The sequence below is a fragment of the Acinonyx jubatus genome, chromosome C2 (assembly GCF_027475565.1).
Source record: "Acinonyx jubatus isolate Ajub_Pintada_27869175 chromosome C2, VMU_Ajub_asm_v1.0, whole genome shotgun sequence".
In the NCBI taxonomy this organism is placed as follows: domain Eukaryota; kingdom Metazoa; phylum Chordata; class Mammalia; order Carnivora; family Felidae; genus Acinonyx; species Acinonyx jubatus.
This window is the reverse complement of record NC_069384.1, coordinates 113,285,256-113,302,010: the sequence shown is the minus strand read 5'-3', so window position 1 is coordinate 113,302,010 and position 16,755 is coordinate 113,285,256. Positions and strand designations below refer to the sequence as shown.

The following is a 16,755-nucleotide window of genomic DNA, read 5'->3' as shown; positions in this document are numbered from 1 at the left end:
GGGAAGAAGCCTATTTTCCTTAGGGAACTGTAGGAGGAACTGCGCTCCACGATTGGCTTTTGTGAACGAGTCTGAGGACAGTCAGAGGAGAACTGGATTTGGGGTGGGTTGGCCAGGGGGCCCGGCTGCAACTGCGGGGCTGGCAAGGCTGGGCTCTGCACCTTGGGAGCCTAGAAGAGGCTAATTCAGCCGGCCTTTTAACTGGTGCGGGAGCTGCACCAGAGTAGGAAGCTGATGGTGACTTTGAACTGCACTTAAGCGTCCATAAGTTTAATAAGAGAATTGCAGGATCAGAGGAAATGTATTTGTGAATAGGAGCGATGTTGACATTTGCCCTTCATAGAGTGGTCCATTTTACTCTTCCAACAGCAGACGATGAGAAGTATTCAATGAGTTTTTCAAGAGCCATTTGTTCGTTTTCCTAAACTATCACCTGTAAGCATGAACCAGCAGTGGAAAGAGAAATGTAATTTGCAGCAACTTTAAGAATCTTAATTTCCAAAAGTCTTGCTATGATACAAAAACTTCCAAGTTTATGTCATAACTAACAGGCTCGGGAAGACTATATATGATGTGTTTTTGCTTGTTTGCTTTGTTCACCAATATGGAGATAGTGGCAAAGTTCAATAGAAGAGGAGAATTTTCAGGAATGACATATGAGAGTTTATAGAGTAAATCTCTTAACTGTATCTTAGGGAAAGGGCCTGAATCCCATCCATCAACCTAGGCCAAGCATGACAAAGGGAGGGATGATAGCTCAATAATTTCTGAGATCCCATTAAAAAAGGAAGCTATGTTTTAAAATTTTCCAGATTGTAGCCTCAAGGTTCTGCAGATCTTGGAGTCTTAAGAGATGAGAAATGTGCCAAGGCAATAAAGGAATAAAGGCTAATAAAGGGGCTCTGTTAAAGGGCTCAATGGCAGCCTTTCAAAATCTTACGACAGTCCCCAGTGACTCTCCCGCTCTGTGAAGGCTGGAGGACTTCACTAGGTCATAGTTCTAGCCAACAGAAGCAGGAGGCTGGTGCCTAAAGATGAGGTGGGACAAGTTATATCAGTAGTCGATGCCTGCTGAAGGTGAATGGAACCCAAACATAAGCCCCCTAAAGAGTAACAGAATGGGGACTGAATCTGAAACCTGTATTTAATTGACTTCAAATCTTAACATGCCCAAACTACTTGGAAGTGACTAAGTTACCTCCCATTAGGCAAACTGAAGGTGTAAGACAAATTAAATTCAATAAAAAAAATACAAAGCATTATCTCTGCAAATGGAGTCCGTGATTGAATTAATACATACTACTACACATCCATATACACATACCTCAGTGAATTTATACCTACCTAGGTATTTATAGCAGATACCTCTAGATGGTTGAATTAGGGGATTTTCATTTTCTTTTTTATAATATGCATGTAAAATGTTCTCTGTATTGAAAATGTATTGCCCTTTTGCCATAAGAAAATTATAAAAGATATAAACTAAATTGTATTAAAGAAATTATGAAGTATTTCAACTTTGTTTTTGTTACTTACAGAAAAGTTGCAAAATTACTACAAAAAGTTCCCTCATACCTCTTACCCCATTTGTTTTAACGATATAATCACAGTACAATTTTCTTTGTTGTTGTTGTTGTTGTTGTTGTTGTTATTTTTCAATATATGAAGTTTATTGTCAAATTGGTTTCCATACAACACCCAGTGCTCATCCCAAAGTACAATTTTCAAAATCAAGAAATTAACACTGATACAATACTATTTCTGAACTTTTTTTTTTTTAATACAGAATACAGAGGAAAGGATCAAAGATAAAATCTTTTGTGGCTTATTTACAACAGAATTTTCTCAGACTTAATCAGGACCCCAACAGATATTGGGGCAGATTTCTGTGTACATCAGCTGGCAGGGCAGAGGAAGTAATATAAAATGCCAAATAAAAATCTTCAATAATATAATGAATATCAAGTGCCTGCCTTGAAATAAGCACTCAATAAATGCTCTGTCGTTACTATTATTGAAATAGAATTATTATCTAATGAGTCTCTAGCATTTAACAAGAAATATAGTTGATTGAAGCTTATTTCCTGGTGCTCAACAGCTGGATTATTCCTAAATACCAGAATAACACTGTTTCCAGAAGCCAGTCACTTTTCCAGGTGTGTGTCCTTGATCGGACTGAATTGTTTCATCAAGAACCAGGAGACACTCTGATCTCAACTCCCATTCTGAGAAATCTGTGGTGTTCCAGATTACAGAAGGCTTTCTCAGGAGATAATTGTTTCCTCCTCCTTCAGGCCTTGACTAATGCTCCTACTCAGCAGAAGACCAGAATTGCTGAAGAATCAGGCCTGTCTGGGATCTTAACTTCAGGAAAGCACAACTCTGGGCCATGGAATTATTTAGGGTTCTTGTCATGGCCATGGTGAAAATTCTTATTTTAATGAATACTGCAAGGATTGGTGAAAATTTTTCTGCCTCCTTTATGGCTGGAAAATTAAAAAAACAAAACCTCAACTCTAAATACACTTTAGATATTATGAAAAATACTTTTTTAATGTGGGAAACTATATAGTATTAGCAAATCAGTTTTTAGTCATCATTACAATTCACCAAACCGCTGCATCCTACAACCATACATAGGCTAATCCAAAATTAAGGTTAACTTGCCATCGTTTAGAAAGTTAAAAAAACCTGCAAAATGTCAAACACATTTCTCAGATCTGAAGAAAAAAAGAGCATTTGAATACATATTTGGAGGAATTTAATCTCCTGACCTAATAGAATTAGAAATTCCAAGAGACTCAAGTTCATAAACAGATGAAACTTTAGGATGAGAATATATTAATATCATGCTTGAACTGCTAACTTTGTAATATTTACAAATGAAATTTCCATTTCTCAAATATTTTTAGAAGATGTTGTGTCAAAGAGATTAAAGTCAGATGTACCCCCATACTAAGTCAACACAGATGGCTGTAAATATTCAGAAAATTGAGCTTATCAGGAAACAACAGTTGGCTACATTATAAATTTGTGAAAAAAAAAGATAATTAAGAGGACAAGACACCTTTTTACCCGTAACATTAATACAGATTTTTTTTTCTTGAAACAATGTGAAACAAAGCTAGCCTGGTGTTCTAAGGCGTGCTTTTTTAGATACTCTGGTAAGAGAGAAATCACTATAACCTTGTTTAAAATTACCCTTTATTTGAAAGAAAATTTTGAATTTAGGAAAGAAGTGGCAAACATATTTTAAAAAATATTGACTGTCATAAATTGTTTATTAGGTTAAGAATTTTAATTTACTTACATTAGCAGTAACAGTGGAGCTGGAGGGTACTGCGTCTTCTCCAAGCTGCCTCATGTGGAACTTGTGACCCTTTCCAAGGCCACGCCTCTTGGGGCCTACAGGTCAATTCTTGAATCTCCCTGTGCTTGAGAGCTAGTTTGCTGATCCAGTGAGTGTCGGGATTTCTTCTGACAGCTTTATGTAATGGATCAATGGGGATAACCTCAACGAATTCGTACGTGGGATCTTCACCAATCCAGTAAAAATTCAGGACTCTCAGAGCCCCATGGTGGCATCCAGCTTATTCCTAGGCAAGAGTGAAGACTTGGGGCAAACTTTAGCTGGTTAACACCATGATGGACAGGCTTGCCACAGGTTGCACCTTTAGGAACTGGGCATTTGTAGTCACCACAGTGCCCGTGAATCCGATACATGACATAACCTTGCTTGGCGTTGTATCCCAGTCTTGGGGCTTTAGCACGCCGGGCTGAATGAGGTACCCTGTAGAGCGCAGAGTAACTGGCAGTAGTGAGAATAAAGCGCATTACATCAGACTGTGTCTTTCTCCATAGCTCCAGGATGTACGTGTAAGCACCCATCTTGGTTGACCTTTGAGTGAAATGGCTCAAAGAAAAAGAGCTTTCTCCCACAATCCCTTTTGGGCACCTCTTAATTTTTTTTTCTAAGTACTAAATAGAGTAGTTCTCAATGTTTTACCCCAAGAATCCCTTTACTATTGAAAGATCACCTAAAACTTAGTTTATTCAGGTTTTTAATCAAGAGTTTTTAATTAGCTTTTAACAAACTTGAAATCATGTATTTTCAGGAAAAATACTTTTGAAAAGCTTTTTTAAACCTATACATTTTTATTTGAGGAGGTATGTTTAATTTTTTTTATACCAAAAATAGGTGGATAAATATTATTAACTTTGCCAGGGGTTCCTGGCCTCAGGCTGGGAATTACAGAGGTCTATGTGCCAGACACTTGTATATACACATACAAAAGTGAATAGTACATGGTTATTAAGAATAAAAGATAAGTTGTGATGGACAATGGGTGTTATATGTAAGTGATTAATCACTGAATTCTACTCCTGAAAACAAATTGCACTGTATGTTAACTAAAATTTAAATTTAAAAAAATAACTGGAAAAAAAGATAATTAATATATAGTCTCTAACTATACAAAAGAAAATAATGCATGTCTTACATGGGATTATAAAGCAGAAAGGCACACCCAATGAGATACAAATCACTAAACTGCAAGGGAGATTAACAAAGTGGGGTAATAGAGATAAAAAAAATACTGGGCTCTGGAAACTAGGGAAAGGAAGCTTCACGGATGAGGAAGCAGCTAAACTAGAGGGGAATGACGATTTCAATGAGTGTGTTGCAAAGGAGTCTTTAAAACTGGAGGAAAAAAAGCACCAAGTCAGAGAAGCAGGCCATTTAAAATATGATGGAGTGCTTATTTGGTAAAAGAATGTCTAATGAGACTATAAAACAGAAATGAAAATGTCATCCAACTAAACCCAGAAAGAATGCAGTTCTATATTTCTCAATATCAACTTAATGTAGAATTTGGGCTGGACTACAGAAATAACAAGAGAGTAAATGTTTTCCCAAACACTAAGACTTGACATGATTTTGTTGATGTTAATTAGCCAAGGGATTGTCCTGCTGTCCACCACCCACCGCAAGAGTCCCTTGCAATCAATGCCACACTTAGCAAGAATCTTCCTTAATGGATATTGTCTCTGCCCAAAACAAACTACAGACCTTCCTCAACTTATTATGGGGTTATTTCCTGATAAGCCTATCCTATGTTGAGAATATCTTAAGTTGAAAATGCATTTAATACACTTAACCTACAGAGCACCATCACTTAGCTTGGCCTACCTTAAAAGTGCTCAGATTTGCTAGCCTACAGTGGGGCAGAATCCTCTAACACAAGCTTATTTTATAATAAAGTGTGGATTATCTCATGTAATTTATTGAATACTGCATTGTAAGTGAAAAACAGAATAGTTCTAAGTTTATCAGTTGATTGTCCCTGGGATCACATGGTTGACTGGGATGCTGCCTAGCATCATGACAGTATCGCAATGCCTATCAGTAGCCCAGAAAAAGATCCAAATTCAAAATATGAAGTGCAGTTGCTACTGAATGTAATCGCTTCTGCACCACAGTAAAGACAAAAAAAAAAAAAAAAATCATCAAGTCAAACGATTGTGATCGCCTGTAAAACAAAAACAGTATGAAACAAAACAAACACAAATCCAAAACAAAACTAAGAGACCATCACAGCAAGCTTTGAGCCCGCATAGTTGACCTGTGCCCCAACATATTTCCTCTCCTACTCCCTCCACATTAAACACCACGCAAACAGTAAAATAAAAGTCCACATCAACCTAAAAATCTTACTGGAACACTGCTGTGTAACTAGATGTTGTCATCTTCCTCCTCTACCTACTAAACATTCTCATTCATTAAGCTAGGGAATCATTACAATTATTATTGTTTTAGATTTCAAAGGTAGTTCAAAGTCCCAGAACAAACACAACGAAATTACATATTCTTCTTCGTCATCACTGAGGATTAATTATCCCAAGGCCTACCGTCTAAATCCCCATTTCCTGATTCTAAGACTAGTGTAATGTTCTACCTCACATCATACAATTTAACAACTGACAATATACACAAAGACATTAAAAGTCCCACAAAAGTCAAAAGTAAAAAAAAAAACCAAAAAACACGCAAAAACATCTGTACGTGGCATCACACAGGCTAAAGTTAGCTAAAGACACAAAAATTTACTAGTTTTACTAAAACTATGGGCATCTTAGGAAGTACTTGAGAAATTATCGGTTTACTAAAATAGGGTACAAATTTCAGGTGGGAGCAGAACACTAAAACCACGTTATATTCTGACAGAAGCCTTAGCCCTGACCATACCCCTTGCCCGGCTTCCTGCCTTGCGGTCCTTCTGGTTTCAGCTCCAACTTCAGTTGCTCTGGTAAACCTTTCTCACCCACTCGCTTCCGCTCAGCACAGCAATTAAAATACATGCCCTTCTACTCAGGCCATTTTGTCAGCTAGCTTGTTAGCCCTTTCCAAATTGTGAGCTCTGGAATGAATAATTCCCACGCCATCCGAAGGTCAGGCAGAACCCCGATTAAGAAGCAGAACGTCCGCAGCCCTTCAGGCTACACCAATCGGAGCCTCGGCGGGAGGCAGCACGTGCCCACTTCTCGCGAGAGCAGATACCAGGCTCCAGCGCGCAATGCGCATGCGGAGTTGGGAATGCGGACCTGGAGACCAAAAACTACTTATCCCAGAATTCTGTGGGCATGCGTCCTCCTTATCCAGGACTAGGTTTCCAAGAAAGCCCTGCAGGATCTCAGTCCGTGTTGGGAAGCTTTTCTCTCATCAGAATGCAAACGGCAGGATTAACCCGTATGTTTCCTTATGCTGCCGAAGCTGAGGCAATCCCTAGATTTCCCGGGATGGTGTCAGCGAAGCCTCGTTTCGACTTGTCATAGTTTGTTAGACCATGATGTCGTTAGAAGTTCTGAGAAATCGAGATTTTGCAAGGAGTAGAAGGATCAGGGAGACAGCTGCGCCCGACCCAGCCTTGTGCCAAGCAAGGGCAGATGGCTGAGGATGCCCAGGTCTTCTTCAACTCACACTGGCCAGGATGGTGTCTTGGTCCCCAGAAGCCCTAATGTTCTGGGAGTCACCCTGTGGTGGCCACCAGGCTTCAGCTCCCGAAGTCTTCGTAGGGGCAGTGGAGTCGTTGGCTGTTCTCAGTATCAATCTGCAGGGAAACGACCTAACGGCGCTCCAGACCTCCCTTCTCCCTTGCTCCTAATCTTCAATTCTGCTTCAGAGACTCAACTCTGCAAGTCTGTCTGCAAGGATCCACATCCCCCACCCTGCTTCTCCCATCCCCTAGTCCCTAAATCTTCAGCCTCTACCCTCCAACAGTTTCTTACTTTGTTTCAGACCCTACAATCCCGTGCTGTTTGTTGGTATTGTGGCATCATTCATTGTTCCCTCATATTGAGAATGCCACATCTCTAGTGCCCCATTAGTGCTGAGACTCTAGGTTAGCCAGGGGCTTTCAGAAACCTGCCTGAAGAAAATAGTTCTGTATTTGGGCTTCAGTGTCCCCACTTGAAGCCCCATATGAAGCCTCTTGGATTCAGGACATAGAGAAGAGATATGTCAAGATGAATCACCTCCTACTGATGATGGCAATACCTTTCATTGGGTATGGAGACAGTTATTGCCTTAACCAGAAGGCCCAGTCAGTCAGACTTTCCTAGCCAGGAGTGTAACCTTTTCCTTCTACCCCACAGAAGAAATAAAAACCCTAGGCCTCATTACTCCTCTCCAGGTACTTCTGGCTCGGGTCAGTTATGTGACTGTGTTTGGCAATTGCAGGAATCAAGGTCATGCTTGGGAGCTAGAAATAGAACCCGGAAGCTATTGATGCACATGGGTGGTGCTGTTACTGGGAGGTTATGAAGACATTGCTGCTCTGGGCGAGGACGCCCTTGAGAGGAAGGGGAAGTTAGAGGACCAGTTACATTTCAGTTTCACAGCTATCAATGATTCTTGTGTGATCTTGATTAGCTTACATTCTAGATCTAAATTTCCCTTTCTAGATATACGTATAAATGGTAAAGGGGCATAGAAGTGGAGGATAGTCCTCACTGACACCTTTTCACTGTGTTAAAGGCATTCTTACCACGCAAGAAAAGTAGATTATTTTTAGGTTCTAATCACACCACCAGAGGGCACTATCGACTGTCTGAAGAGCAATTTAGTTTACAACTTCATCAGCCCTGTTATGTTGTCATAGTTTTTACACACATTACTTAGAAAAATGAAACAATGTCCCAGTAAAGTCATTAATTTATTTAGCACCAACATCAGAAGGAAAACCAGTCTGTTAAACCAGAGGTTCCCAACCTTGTCTCATATTGGAATCTTTAAGAGCTACTGATGCCTGGCCCCTGTCTCCAAACATTCCGATTTCATTTTGATAAGGGGTGCAATGTGAGCTTCAGTACTTTAAAAAGCTCCCCAGTGATTCTAATGTGCGGCAAAATTTGGGAATGGCAGCAAGTCCTCTGCTCAGTTTTAATAAAGGAGTGTGAACCTGATCTAAACGTTACATGTTATCAACTTCATAAGAGAAAAGCAGGAGTCCTTAGGGAAGCAATTCCAGGAATGCACTTGATGCAGTTCCAACTGGAAGCAATGATAGCCTCTCTGTGATATTTAGTGTTCCCAAGAACAAGAGCCTTACTGGAGTGACTAGAGAATTAGGTTGAAAGATGATAATAATAGCAGCTTTCATTTATTAAGCTTTTATAATGTGCCAAATATATCTTACCCTTAACAGGTTTTAGCTCATTTAGAATAAAATAAAAGAATAAAAGGCTAAAAGCTATCATTATTTCCACTTTACACATGCAGAAACAGGTACAGAATGGTTGAATAATTTGCCACAATCACACAATACAGCTAGCAAAGCCTGGGTTCAAATCCAGATAGTCTTGTCTCCTGGAGCACAAACTCTTTTTTTTTTTTAATGTTTATTTATTTATTTTTGAGAGAAAGAGCACAAGCAGGGGAGGGGCAGAGAGAGACAGAGGGAGACACAGAATCTGAAGCAGACCCCAGGCTCCGAGCTGTCAGCACAGAGTTGGTTGCAGGGCTTGAACTGACGAACTGTGAGATCATGACCTGATCCAAAGTTGGATGTTTAACTGACTGAGCTGCCCAGGCACCCCTCACAAACTCTTAATCACTGTGCTATTCTATTTCCTAATCCACAAATAGTGAATTTTTTCCTTTTCTCCCCACTTGGTCTATGTATTTAGTTTTCACATCCTTTTTTGTCCCTCCTTCATTCTCTACTCATCTCCAAGGCCTACATGTCTGGCCATTGTTCATTTTCAGATTACTCAAGTTTCTAGCACTATATAACACTCTTGGAAGATACAAGGCTATAACATTTCCTCACTATGTGGCAGGCCCTTCACTAAAAACTTTATGTGTATTATCTCATATGAGGCTTACAATAGCAGTTTTAAAGTTGAAGAAACAGGCTTGGTGAGGTGACGTAGCTTTTTCAGCTGATATGACTTGGTTTCAAGCTGTTTACTCTGGCATTTTCATCTGTCTTATGAGTCCCAGTAAGTATTTATCAAAAAGGGGAAAAAAGGGAGGAAAGGAAGAAAAGATAGGAAAGAAAAAGGAAAGAGGGAAGATAGAAAGAAAAGAGGGAAGAGCTTTTCTCTGTTAAAGATATTATGAATATTCTAGAACAGGTCCAAATTCCCTTAGTCTGAGCCTGAGTGAGGAGATGGTTTTCCTAATGTCATTCCACCAGGATGGAATTCTGAAGCAACATTATGTGAGATTTGCCTTTGGCTTAGGCTGGTATCTTCTTCTGGGTATTTATCTTGTGTCCCCCACTAAGGAGCAAGTTCTGTGTCTCCTACTCCCTCACTTCACTCAGCATGTTGGCTTATATGTAGTAGCAAAGAATCATCAGGTGCTTTTTAGATGTGGATGATACCTCATCTTGCTCATTCCCCTTGTTCTACAGATGTGGAAACTCAGGTCTAGGGAGATTGTTGGCACCAAGACCACTGTTATTGTAAAGCTGGGATTAGAATTGACTATCAGCTGGTGGCACCTGGGTGGCTCAGTTGGTTGAGCAACCAGCTCCTGATTTTGGCTCAGGTCATGATCCCAGAGTTTCGGGATTGAGCCCCAGCCGGGCTCTGCTCTCAGTGTGGAGCCTGCTTAAGATTCTCTCTCCTTCTGCCCCTCTCCCTCTGCCCCTTTCCCGCACTCTCTCTCTCTAAAAAAAAGAAAGAAAGAAAGAAAGAAAAAATATAATTGACTATCAGCTGAATGCTCTTAGCACTCTTCCAAACTCAATAAATATTTGTTGACTTGTGGATTGATTTATTTTACTGTCAAAATAACCTGTAATGGGATTGGTACAATACATTACACATGTGGAAACGTAAGACTATTTCATGAAGTAGTTACCACTGTAAATAATTTTTGGCTGTAATAAGATTTCAGATTCATTCAGCCAAATAGTTTACTGAATGGTTCTCAAAGTTTGGTCTGGAGATTAGCAGCATTAACATTGCCTAGGAATTTGTTAGAATGCAGTTTCTCTGACTCTGCTATAGACTTACTGAATCAGAAAGTGGGGGCGAGGCACATCAAAAAGTATTTTAACAAGCCCTCCAGGAATGTCTGATGCATACTCAGGTTTGTGAACCACCGGTTTGGTGTGAAGGGTCTGTTTGGTTTAAGAAATATATAACTAATGAAAAGACTAAAGATTTTGTATAATGGGATTTTTTAAAAAATCAGATAAACTGCTTACATATTACCTTTATTAGGACTTGTCTGGCCCAGGAACAAGAAAATGGTCACTTGAAATATTTTGACTTCCCCTCTTTGTCCACCCCTCCCCTGCTCGTTCTCTCTGTCTACCTCTCTCTCTCTCAAAAATAAACATTTAAAAAATATTTTGTCAAAAATTCAGTTTCTACCATAAAATTATTCTCTAGAATAAACCTTTCTGAAAAGATATAGGATTAGACTCTCATGACAGAAGCAATGCAAAGCCAGGAATTGCAAGTATATGTATTTAACAAGATGTACCTGTTAATAGATACAAGTTACCTGTTAATTAATACAGGTAGTTCATAGAAAATTCTGTTAGTTCATAGTTCAAAGAAAATAATTTCAACTCATGAAATAAATATATTTATACGAGGTAGTTAACTTATATATGTTTGCCTGTGTGGGAAAAAGGGAATATGCACTTAGAATGTTTCAATCAGAGAGCTCTGTGATTCTATATATGGAGAGAGCTCATTCTATATATGGAAATTCCAGAAGGGGCCACTCTTTTTTTTTTAAAGTTTATTTATTTATTTTGAGAAAGAGAGAGGGAGAGAGACTGCATGTGAGTTGGGGAAGGGCAGAGTGAGAGGGAGAGAGAGAGAATCCCAAGCAGGCTCCATTCTGCCAATGCAGAGCCCAACTCGGGGCTGCAACCTACGAAACCATGAGATTGTGACCTGAGCTGAGACCAAGAGTCAGACTCTTAACCAACTGAGCCACCCAGGCACCCCATAAGGGGCTACTCTTGACTATGACAGAAACTGAGTGAGCTAGGCATAACCCAATCTGGAGGTCACCAGAAATGTAAATTGTCCCTCTGAGCAAAGAAGGCATCTATTGCATTAGCCCTGCTTTACTGAGTGAAAAGGTAGAGATGGAAATGTGGGTGTGTGCATGCGCGTGTGGCATTGAGTGTAAGGAGAAATTTACTTTCTTTCAGGAAATTGACAACTGTAGCCCAGAGGACTATTCTGAGAACACTGTGAGATTTTGTAACCTTTGGAATTTACCCATCTTTGTTATTTACTGTTTCTGCCTGTTTGTTTTGTTTTCCTAGCATTAATTAGGAGCAAATATATTCAAAAGCCAGAGTAACTGAAGATAGATTTTAAGAGTAGTCTTGTGGGAGAAGGAATCCCAAGGCAAAGAGTGGGTACAGATGGAAGCCGCAGAAGGAAAGGAAAGGACAATAGGCTGTGAAGGTACCAGGGTGAACAAAGCAGAGGGCCCATGTGGAGATTGTCTTATGGCCATACATGACAGTAGAAAAATGGGAGTAAAAGTTGGCTTTGGTGGCAACTTGGGCATATGTGCAGTTGCTACCCGACTTTCTAAATTGTTTATTTATATTTTGAGACAGAGAGAGAGAGGGGGAGAGTGAGAAAGCATGAGCAAGGGAGGGGCAGAAAGAGAGGGAGACAGAAAGAAACCCAAGCAGACTCCAAACTGTCAGCATGGAGCCCGACGTGGGGCACTATCTCAGGAACCATGAGATCATGACCAGAGCAGAAATCAAGAGTCAGATGCTTAAACCAACTGAGTCACCCAGGCACCCCGCTACCTGACATTCTAAACTATCATTCACATTTTCTTTAAAGCCCAAGACAAGTTCTGTATACCATTATACTTTGGGTTGCTATAGAAATCCTTTATACTTTAATAACATTGGTATTTTAAACTTCTAGGATGGCTTGCCCACCTTGCTTTGTGCCCTAATGAGTTGGCCTCTTTAAGTGACAAACTGCAAAAAGACATGAGGTGATATACCAATAAGAAATTCTGAGCTGGGATATTTTGTTCCTTTAGATAAGTGTTTCCCGAGTAGAGATTCTTAAAGATGCTCTGAACATTCATGTTTTTGAAACACAGTGTGTTTTGACTTCTATATTTTTAAATGGAATGAATAAAATAACTACAAATTACCCATGAAAGCAAAACAATGTGAAAGACCCTAAGTTTTTTCAGTGAGGAATTGAGATATAGAGGACATCAGATGAACATCTGCTGGGTACTGTTGCACACTCTACTCTGCTCCGTGAGCCTGGGAATGTTACCAGAAAAAAGAGGAAAGTCATGGAGGTCAAAGAGGGAGACCAACTTTCTGCTACAGCAGAAAATTGAAAGGATTGCATTTTATGTGGAAGAGGCTCAGGAGTGAAAATGCAAGGAGGCACCGCTCTGTATTCCTTCTGGTCTCTGTATGATGCCTTGATGTCTGTCTCCAGGCTTCTTATATTTATCAATCCCGCAAATGTAGAAACCAATCCTAAACTTTTCTTCAGGCCGAAAGACGGCCAATCCAACTTCACTATCCTTTCCCAGTCTGTTAACAAATGATGGGATGCTAGCAAATGGCAGGGGCACCCATAGCACAAGTGTGGGTTGATCAATAAAGGAAATGCATGGTGTGATTTTGAAAGCAACTCTACATTTCTATAGATGCCAGCAAACTGATCTAAACACGAAATGTAGTAGGATCCACTTGAATAAGAGATAATGATCTTTGTGTCACTTTATTGTCTGAGTGACAGTCTCTGAATGCCCTAGCTTTGCACATGCTAGGGTCTCAATGCCAGACTATCAGTGGAGATCAGGGATGCCCAGCAAGGTCCTGGCAGTCTTCCAAAAGAGCTCCACAGCTGGAACCTACTTTTGCTTGAGGCCTCTAAAATTCCCATTAATAACAAGGGTTCTACTAAAATAATATGTTTTCTAGAGTTACATTTGTGATTATTACTCTTTGTTTCAGCAAAACCTTAAAGAAGAAAAGTGAGTCTACACTTTTCTTCTGGAGGGCATGTTACATGGAACGTCAGAGAAGTAATATTAGAGAGGACCTAAAAAAGAAGCAAGACAGTAAGTCAAGGGAAGATCTGGAAACAGGTTCTAGGTACAGGCAACAGCAAGTGCTAAAATCCTAAGAGAATGAGTAGCGGATGTTCAGAAAACAGAGAGAGGGCTTCTGTGTCTGTGGCACCATGAAATGGTAGGAAATGAGGTTGGACAGAGACAATGAGGTTGACCAGATCATGCAGGGCCTCACAGGCCAAGAAAATTCAGTTTTGATCTGAATACCGTGGGAAGCCATTGGAATGTTCTGAGCATGAAAGTGACACTGTTTCTTTTTCTCTTATTTAAAAAAATTTTTTTAATTAAAGAAAATGTTTATTTATTTTTGAGAGAGAGAGAGAGAGAACAAGTAGGGTAGGGGCAGAGAGAGAGGGAGACCAAGGATCTGAAGCAGCTCCGTGGAGCTGACAGTGGAGAGCTGGATGCAGGGCTCAAACTCAGGAACCTTGAGATCATGACCCGAGCCAAAGCTGGACACTTAACCAACTGAGCCACCTAGGTACCCCCCTTTATTTAAAAATTTTTTTAGTCTTTAGAATTTTAAAATGTTTTCCTTAACATAGCAAATATCTTAGAACGCATTATTTACCACTGAACTCCAGTCCACATCATTTTTTACATTAAATTCTGAAAGGAATACTTATGAAGTACCTACTATATAATTGAGGTTCATACAATGAGCTTTACTCTGCCTCTAATTAGCAGTATGATTTGGGTAAGTCTCTTACCTGTTACATGTCTTGTAATCTTAAAAAAAAAATCCACATATTTAAAGCACACAATCTGATAAGATATGACATATGTATTCACCAAGAAACCCATTATGAAAATCAAGATAATGGACATATTTGGGGTGCCTGGGTGGCTCAGTCAGTTGAGCGTCCAACTTCGACTCAGGTCAGGATCTCACAGTTCGTGAGTTTGAGCCCCGCATCAGGCTTTGTGCAGACAGATTGGAGCCTGGAGCCTGCTTCGGATTCTGTGTCTCCCTCTCTCTCTCTGCCCCTCCCCAGCTTGCACTCTTTCTGTCCCTCTCTCAAAGATAAATAAACATTAAAAAAAAAAAAAAGATAATGGACATATCCATCATTCCCAAAAGTTTGCTCATGTTCCTTTGTAATCTCTGTCACCTCCCTGTCCATCACTCAGACCCAGGCAACCACTGTTGTCTGTTACTATAGTTTGTATTTTCTTGAATTTTATATAAATGTAATCATTTATTTAAATAAGAGTATATTCTATTTTTATTGGGTTTCTTTCACTCAGCATAATTATCTTGAGATCTATGTGTGTTGTTGTATGTATCAGTAGTGTATTCCTTGTTATTGCTGAGTAGTATTTCATTGTACAGATAAAACAAAACTTGTTTATCCATTCATCTGTTGATGGGTTTTTGGGTTGTTTTCGATTTTTTACTATCACACATAACGCTGCCATGAGAATGTGTACAAGTCCTTCTAAGGATATATGTTTGTCTTCAGATCTCTTGGGTAAGAGAACTAGGTGTAGAATGGTTGGACCATATGGTAGGTGTATGTCTAATTTTCTAAGAGACTGCCAAACTGTTTCCAAAGCTATTATACCATTTGACATCCACATAAGTTGCTCCCTGTCCTCACCCACACTTGTTATGATCAGTCTTTTTAATTTTAGTTATTACAATAAATGTATAGTGGTCTCTAATGGCAATTTTGACTTGAATTTCCCTAATGATCAATGCTGTTGAGCACATATTAGAATCTTAGTGCCCAATGCAATGGTAATAAAAGGTAGGGCCTTGGGGGGAGTGACTAAGTCATGAGGGTGGAACTCTGATGAATGGGAATTGTGCTCTTATAAAAGAGATTCCACAGAGCTCCCTAGTCCCTTCCAGTAAGAGAGAACACAGCAAGAAGTCAGCAGTCTACAACCTCAAAGAGGTCTCTAATCCTACCCTATGCTGGCACCTTGATCTTGGAATTCCCAGCCTCCAGAGCTGTGACAAATATAGTTGTTGTTTATAAGCTGTTTAGTATTTCATTGTAGCAGCCCAAATGGATTTTGTTATAGCAGCCCAAATGAATTATGACAGTGGCTCTCTACAAGCCAAGGAAAGAAGCCTTAGGAAAAACAAGAACTGCAGACACCATGATCTTGGACTTCTGACCTCCAGAACTATGAACAAAAAAATTCTGCTATTTAAGCTATCTAGTCTGTGGTATTTTCTTATGCTACCTAGCAGACCAACATAGCCTCCCATAAGGAAATTATGGTGTGCCCAATGCTGCCCCTACATTTGTAACAGGAATACAAGGATGCGACTCCTGCTTGTACAAACCAGGCACATCCCCCACCTTCCCTTGGCTAGCATGTCTATTTCCTAAGAATCTTAAATAATCCAGGTTCAGTGGCTATCTCTAGAAGGGATTGGGGTTCCAAATCTCACTTCTTTCTCCAAAATAGACATTTTTAACGTAGGTGAAACGACAATAAAATTGTAATTTTAGTCTTGAAATTGTAATTTAGTACAGAAATTGTAATTTTCACGGCACAAAAACAGACACTCAGATCAAGGGAACAGAATAGAGAACCCAGAAATGGACCCACAAACGTATGGCCAGCTAATCTTTGACAAAGCGGGAAAGAATATCCAATGGAATAAAGACAGTCTCTTCAGCAAGTGGTGCTGGGAAAACTGGACAGCGACATGCAGAAGAATGAACCTGGACCACTTTCTTACACTAGACACAAAAATAAACTCAAAGTGGATGAAAGACCTAAATGTAAGACAGGAAGCCATCAAAATCCTCGAGGAGAAAGAAGGCAAAAACCTCTTTGATCTTGCCTGCTGCAACTCCTTACTCAACACGTCTCTGGAGGCAGGGAAACAAAAGCAAAAATGAACTATTGGGACCTCACCAAAATAAAAAGCTTCTGCACAGCCAAGGAAACAATCAGCAAAACTAAAAGGCAACCGGCAGAATGGGAGAAGATATTTGCAAATGACATATCAGATAAAGGGTTAGTATCCAAAACCTCTAAAGAACTTATCAAACTCAACACCCAAAAAACAAATAATCCAGTGAAGAAATGGGCAAAAGACATGAATAGACACTTCTCCAGAGAAGACATCCAGATGGCCAACTGATGCACGAAAATATGCTCAACATCACTCATCATCAGGG

The 16,755-nt window shown here is 39.8% G+C and overlaps 1 pseudogene; it reads right to left on the bottom strand.

Moving 5' to 3' along the window:
• Positions 1-2,494: 2,494 nt before the first annotated feature.
• LOC106975184 (60S ribosomal protein L15-like) lies at positions 2,495-4,314 on the bottom strand (annotated as a pseudogene).
• Between the last annotated feature and the right edge of the window lie 12,441 nt (positions 4,315-16,755).